The sequence below is a fragment of the Triticum urartu genome, chromosome 6 (assembly GCF_003073215.2).
Source record: "Triticum urartu cultivar G1812 chromosome 6, Tu2.1, whole genome shotgun sequence".
NCBI classification, from domain to species: domain Eukaryota; kingdom Viridiplantae; phylum Streptophyta; class Magnoliopsida; order Poales; family Poaceae; genus Triticum; species Triticum urartu.
The window spans coordinates 29637637-29645346 of record NC_053027.1 but is presented as its reverse complement, the minus strand read 5'-3'; the positions used below and the strand labels follow the sequence as shown (position 1 = coordinate 29645346).

The 7710-nt window shown below is 41.9% G+C and overlaps 1 long non-coding RNA gene across 1 annotated transcript; it reads left to right on the top strand.

Moving 5' to 3' along the window:
* Positions 1 to 6181: 6181 nt before the first annotated feature.
* Positions 6182 to 7154, top strand: LOC125514857. Its single transcript, XR_007286642.1, has 3 exons — positions 6182 to 6196; positions 6817 to 6977; positions 7067 to 7154. It is a non-coding gene; the product is annotated as an uncharacterized LOC125514857 (long non-coding RNA).
* Positions 7155 to 7710: the final 556 nt, after the last annotated feature.

The following is a 7710-nucleotide window of genomic DNA, read 5'->3' as shown; positions in this document are numbered from 1 at the left end:
CCCACACACCTCCGGACCAGCGGCCTACCAGGCTCTCGCTTCGGCAACGAGCACCACACAACACCATCGAGCATCCGCGACGAGGACGCATGTAGAGGTTCGGCCGGTGTTGCTGCTGGCATGCTCCTAGCTGTGTTGTTGCCTAGTCGGACGACACGTTGGTGCAGGCGCACGCACGCTAGTTGCTCGATCAAATGTCCACTAGAGAGATGAGAGGAAAAAAAAATCAAGAGATATGATGAGTATGAGAGAGCAAAGACCGGTCAAAACTGGGTTGAGTCAGCAAAGATACCGGGTTTGCTAAGATGAGGGACTAAACTTGTCCGGTTTATAGAGTGGGGGATCAAATCGAGACTTCCAGAAAAGTTGAGGCACGAAAAATATACTTTTCCCTTCTTCTTAACTAAACTACATTGCTAATTATATATATGTTACTGCTACTTCTTGAGCTTGCGCCTTGGTTTTTCCTTAAAGAGGAAAGGGTGATGCAGCAAAGTAGAGTAAGTATTTCTCTCCGCTTGAGAACCAAGGTATCAATCTTGGAGGAGACAATACACAAATCACCGAATACCTGCACAAACAATCAAACAAACTTGCACCCAACGCGATAAAAGGGGTTGTCGATCCCTTCACGGTTACTTACAAAAGTGAGATCTGATAGAGATAGATAAACGATAAAGTAAATATTTTTGGTATTTTTGTTTATAGATCGGAAAGTAAAGGATTGCAAGAATAGTAGATCGGAAACTTGTAAGATGGAAAATAATATGGTGGGTGGACAAATTACTACGGAACAATTGATAGAAAATCGCAACGTTATGACGATATCTAAGGCAATGATCATGAATATAGGCATCACGTCCGTGTCAAGTAGACCGACTCATGCCTGTATCTACTACTATTACTCCACACATCGACCGCTATCCAGCATGCATCTGGAGTATTAAGTTCATAAAGAATGGAGTAACGCATTAAGTAAGATGATATGGTGTAGAGGAATTAACTCAAGCAATATGATGAAAACCTCATCTTTTATCCTCGATGGCAAGTTAGCAACAATACAATACGTGTCTTGCTGCTTCTACTGTCACTGAAAAAAGACACCGCAAGATTGAACCCAAAGCTAAGCACTTCTCCTATTGCAAGAAAAATTCCCGGTCAACGCGCCACAAAGACATGAACTTCAGCGCTTGCGCTGGCCCTCTTCATCGACTCAAAAAACCCATGGACGATTGTGCATTCCGGTTTCAATGGATCTCCGGTGTCGTGACTGGTTTTCCGATGGTAGGTAGTTTTGTCGGCATATGCAGGGACTTGCAGATACTTAGTAGTTATTTCTTGTTGAAGGTGTTTTCTGCAAAGTTTGAGTATGGTTGTATTCTCTCATGCTCTCTTGTTGTTTCCGCGTGAATTGTTTGTAACCTTGTTCTTCTATGAATATATGCGTGGTTAACTTAAGAAAAAAAAGAACCTGTATTTCTTAGTTATGCTCCCTCCGTTACACCATAATGTAGCTCGTATAGCTTTTTTGAGAAATAAAACTTTGCAAACTTTGACCGAGTTTGTAGAGAAAATTATTTATATCACAATGCCAACAATGTAAAATATGAAACTACGTCTTATTGTAAATCTATTAATATGGCATTTTAGAAATAAATATTTTTCTTCACAAATTTAGTCAAATTTGTAAAGTTTGACTTTCAAAAAATCTATATGCATTACATTGTGGATGGAGGGAGTATATTCTTTTGAATCGTTCTAGGTTTTTTTTTCTTTCTAAAGTTTGGGATTCTTGTTTTTTTAGTCTTTCTAGGTTATACTCCGCGACCACACACCGTGAAGTCTCCCGGCCATTCCGTAGGGCCTATTCGGCAGCTCCCCAACTCCAATAAATCTCGATGCGCAAAAATAAAAATGAGGTGACGCAAGGAGTGCGATCGACAAGGGATCGAACCCACGACCTCTTCGTTCAAATGAACTTTTCTCGAATTTGTGAACTTTTCCAAAAAAAATTGATAAACTTTTTTTCAAATGGATGAACTTTTTTGTAAATCTTTAAACCTTTTTAAATTTCCCAATTTTTATTTCTTAAACTTAGAAAAACCAGGCGGTTTTTTCTTACCGGATCAACTGCAGAAAAAATGAAAAAAAAAAACTTTTCCTTAGCGAGCGGGCGAACGAGCGATCGAGCCACAGAATCAAGCGGGCGAAGGAAGCGAGCGAATGAAGCGAGCGGGCGAGAGAACTCTGCTGTGCCGCGGCCCGCTAGTGGCGCTAGTGAGCGCCAGCTCTAGTTGCGCGCGCTTAAGGCGCCCTATAGGAGCGCTCCAGCTTTCCTAAGGGAGCGCTAGTGCTCAGAAATCCGTTGGGTGTCTCAGCTCCAGGTTTTTGGTCGCCACACATGGGCTGACAGTCATCTCTATTCTTAATGGAGCAGCTGGTAGTCTCCGTCGGTCAATTTTCGTCCCACATTCACTGATTTTTTTTCGTTCTAAAAAAATCTACGAAATTTCGTAGGTTAACCAGGGACAACTATGACTAGAGAACAAAAAATCGGACGACGCCCTAGCCTCCCTGGCACGAAAAAAAAACCCTCCTCTCGATCCACCCCTGGTGCTGCCCCCATCTCTCGCTCTGCCGCCGCCGCCGCCCCTGCTTCCCTCCCGCTCAGCCACCTCCACCGCTCCCACCCTTCTCCCCATTGTCGGATCCGCTTGCTTGTCAAGGTTAGGCGGCGAAGCTCCACGTCCGCGAAGCGGACGTGCTCGTCAAGGAAGCGGCTCCCGGATCTGAGATCGCGCGGCCATGACGGAAGGGGCTCGAGGTGGCCGCCGAAGACCAAGCCGTTCACGCAAGCCCTGGACACGATCCTCCCGATGCATGCACTCCTCGCGTCCTCGCGCTGCCGTTCTCTTATTCTCTTTGATCTCCTCGCCCTGCCCGACGACGCGGACTCCTCAGCGCGCCGGGCACTGGCCGACGCCCGCGAGTCCTCGGTGCCCCGCCGTTGCCGTCACATCCGGGGCGCATAGGGGCCAGAACTTAGTGATCTGCTGCCTCCGTCGGACTCATCGATCGTGTCCTGGTCGAGGGCCCCGAATCGTGGGACGACGGTGCAGACCGCCGCAAGGGCTTGGCGGCGTTGCGGCCAGCGAGCAGCCCCTGAAGTGCGTGCCCCCTGACTCGTGGGACGACGGCACAGAGGCAATCACATAACCCAACGGCAGGGCGTGGCGGCGTTGCGGCCAGTGAGGAGCGGCGGCGTGCCCTGAATCGAGAGGAACAGGTATGTTCACTTTCTGTTCGCTTTGTGTTTGCTTTCTGTAGTCTCAAAGCAGAGCAATGGTCACTGTAAATTTTATCCGAGAATGTGCAACAAAAGCATGTTGAGAAGTTCCTGTGAACCCTAATTTATTTCTTGAGAAAGCGAACTTATTTATTCTTGCTCTGTTTTTTGTGTACTATAAGATTGTTCGTTTGTACCCAGCATGTGTACGTGATGTGCCCTGCCGCTGTGTGTGCTTCCTGCTAATGTGTGTGCTTCCTGACGCTGTTGAGCATGCATGTGTGTGTTCATTGTCGCTGTTTATTAACATTGTCATGTTCTTCTTACTTTTTGCTTAACAATTCATGATCAATACTGAACACTATTTTTTGAATAGATGCCACTTGAACTTAGTTTTAGCTCTCATGTTGTTCAATGAATCATCAAGTAATGTTTTGCATGGCTTTTATAATTGACACAATGTTTCTGATTTAATAAGAGCCAACCATGCGTTCCTGGCTTACCCGGCGATGCCGACATGGCAGGGCAGGACCCAGTGGCCATCTTCGGCGCCTTCATGGACTTCGTCAGCGCCGACCTCTGCTTCATCATCTACGACCACGACCCCTTTGCCGTCGGCATCATCTGGTACCTGGGAATGCAAATTAAATGTGTTCATGGAGTGGGGTGTAATTGTGATTTGTGCAATGGCTGTCATTCGTGTTCAGCAGGGGCTGCAAGTTCTATTGCTATAAGCCTGACTTGCAGCGGCAACAACAGATTCAGATGTGGTAAGCTCATTCATTCATTCTCTCAGGAGAAGACGACCAAATTGATTCAAATTTTGTGTTCTGATCTTCATGTTGCGAGGTTTGCGATCGCATGTATGGTCGGGACTGCATGGGTCCGGCGACCAATTGCTTGCATCTCTTGCTGTATGGTGATGATGACCGGCTCCTGTTAAATCCAATACGACTGCACTTCTTCGCTTCAGGTGGCCGTGAAGCTCTGACTCCATCCTCACGACAATCAAACCTGTCTTGATGATTGCATCAGATTGCAACTCTATTATCTTTTCATACGATGATATGTGTGCATGTCTCTTCGGTTCTCAAACAAGAAATACTTTTAGTTTTAGTTTGCTTTGTAGGTAACATGCAGTGTACAGTTGGTAGCAGATTATGATGCAAGTTTGTTTGTTTTCACTCCAACCATGATTTTTATGATACATGATGGGGGCCCTGGTGGTCCTCTGAAATTTGATTCTCTCAATGGTCAAGGATCATTTTGCTTTGAAGTCTGATGTACATTTTTTTAATCTCATGTAGGAAGAAGGTATCCCCCTTATACGAAGATTTCTAGCTTGCCTATGTGTTGTAATGTTAATAAGTGCATTCGGCCAAACAATTTGTGGACCAAACGAACTTGTTGCGGATATAGAAGAATAAGGCAGCACACAAGGAGTTGCCTGAATTGCAGTGGCAGCGGTGCTGTAATATGTAAGAGTTTTGCATCAACTTGGTCTCTTTTCTATGCATAAGTTTGATGCATGGGCCCTTGATTATCAGGAATCAAGCTTGTGAAGAACAATTTCGTTACTTTAATGACACACACTTGCAGTAAGTCATTCAGAGATATATTCAGTACATGCTAGGTTGCCAAGCTCAGAGCCACCTATTGTCTCCATAAATTCGCTGAAAGCAAAAATCATTTGCCCATAGTCATGTGAAACCTTCTAGAATTCTTTTTAGTATTTTGCATTGCTTGTGCATTTCTTTTTTTATCACTTCTAATAACCTCATTGATTCATTTTTCCTATCGTCATGTCAGTCCTTGCTCTAATTTTTTTGTTAATATGTTGTACTTCTTGTGCATTTCCATTTTTATCACTTCTAATAATCTCATTGACTGTTTACATCTCATCGTGTCTACCAAGAACACGAGTGATAATTTGTTTTACAAGAATACAATAGTGACAATTTTATTTTATTTTATTTTCTGACATAGTTCTCAATTAGGGGCTTACAAATATTTTACATTGGCAATAGTTCTGCCATCAAGCTTATGTGTAATGTATTTCTTAGAATGGTGTTTCGGCCATTTCTATGTATGTGGCATGTGTGATGGCACGTATTTCAGCCATATCGATTTAGGTGGCATGTGTGCTGGCACAAGAAAAGGAAGGCCCTGAACTGAAAGGAGCAACATATATTAATGAATTGCCCTGAATTGAGAGAGAGAGAGAGAGAGAGAGTTCAATTCTGGTCACTTGATTTCCTGCCCCAACTCCTCTAATAATCATTGATGTGTGTTTGTTCGCTCTAATCCACTGAATGAAACCATCTGTCTGGTTTAAACATAATCAACCATCTGTCTGGTTTAAATATTTATGAATAATTTAATTTGTTTGTGCCTATAAACCGATTATAATCTAAACAACAAGTGTGCATTGTAATATGTACTCCCTACGTTCCTAAATATAAGTCTTTTTAGAGATTCCAATGCAGACTACATACTAAGCAAAATGAGTGAATCTATACTCTAAAATATGTCTATATACAACCATATGTAGTTCTTATCGAGATCTCTTAAAAGACTTCTATTTAGGAACAGAGGGAGTACAGTTTAGTAAACTCATTGCTGTACAATGCCCACCTACTTGGAAATTGAACTTTTCCTCCTTTCCAAAATACATTATTATTCATGGAGTTTCCTGGGAGTGACAACTTTACGGTGCTTCTTTGCCAGGCTTACAATATTTCAGGCCTCTATTCCAACACACACATTCCAGTTTCCATTGGTGAGCAAATGAGATATGAAATTACCAGCGATTTTCATTATACGTGGTAAAAATAATGCAAATCATGCTTTATAGAGAGTTGAAATACTGACTATTGATCGGAGAAAATTTAGTGGTGACAACTACCCAAGGTGCGTGTAAGCATCTGAAGTTATAGTTTAGATTATTATATTGGCTACTCTTTTAGAAGTAAAAACAATAGCATCATTTCACTTCTACTTTAGATTTTTGGGCATCCTTGTACTATTATCATCTGAGATTTGCATAATTATTTTGAGAATAGGGAGAACTGCAACTATGGTTGCCAACTGCCATAGTCAATATATATACCTCTGAAATTGCAGGAATAATAAACATGACCACCATCAGACATGTCTGTTTTAGTTTCTCTAATCTCCATCAAATCTTAAGACCATAAATGGGAGGCAAATTCACCTTCATATCAGTACGCACATGCCCACATTCACCTTTATAAGAACAATCAGCTTCTAAAACAGGCCCCCCATGTGGGGCATCATCAATACATGCCTCCATGAACCGATGGATATACTAAATATATTTCACTTTGGTATTTTGGTACGTCTAAAAGTAGTACCTTTTTCTAGCATATGAGAATTTATAGGACAGGTTTTGATAATCCATGTACAAAAAGGAAACATTTTTAACAAAATGAGAGATTATGCTTATACTTCAGTATGCATCATGTACATATATAATGTTACAGATAATTCCATTGCGTGTGAATGAACAGAACATTGAGAATGTCGCCAGAAATTCCTTTTGCTGATATCACAAATTTTGTGCCATGGTCCATAAAGAGAACAAGTGCTGGTGTGTGTTCCGATCCAGTAAATTTTCTTCATGTGCCACACAAGTGGAGACGACTCTGCTTTTTTACCATGATCTTGAGAGGTACAACTTTATCTACGTTCTATATGTTCATAGACATGCTAAACCCAAATAAAGATGCAACTAATATAACATCTTATATTGTCTTTCAGTTATGAACTTTATGACAATAATGACTCTCAAGTTCAGCAAGAGCTCGTACAAAAGATATGGAAAGTGTTTGAGACTATACTAGAAGAGGTAATTACTTCTCTCAGTTCATAGTGCCTTCTTTTGCTGATACCTCTTGGGTTTTGATTTCTTGTAACATTTATATGCACACAGACTGGCAAATTAAGGGAAGAAACCAAGGAATGCATTTCTATAGCTATGTCCATTGTAATCATTTTGGATTGAAATTCACGCTTGGCAAAAGGTCTTGATATATGCCTTGGTCACAGGTCTAAATGTTATAAGCATGGCTCCCCACGTCCAATTTTTCAGGCCATGGAGCTTCTATGGTTGGTTCATATGTGGTTATCGAAGCAGGATAAGTTCTTGAGGAGGACTCTAATTGCTATGGACCACAAGATTTCAGATGTCGCTCCCTATTGCGTATTGTTGTTGAAATTGGACTTGCTATCCAGTAAGAGGGACATTGGGATCATTGTTCATCTAGAGAAGTCAATGCTATATCTACGTCAGAATATTGGGATGTTAATGATTGGAGGTGATGTTTTTCTCTTCCATACCTAAATTGTCTTTAGTATAAGTCCATATAAAGAAAACTGCAGTGTTCCAACTATTGAACCACAAT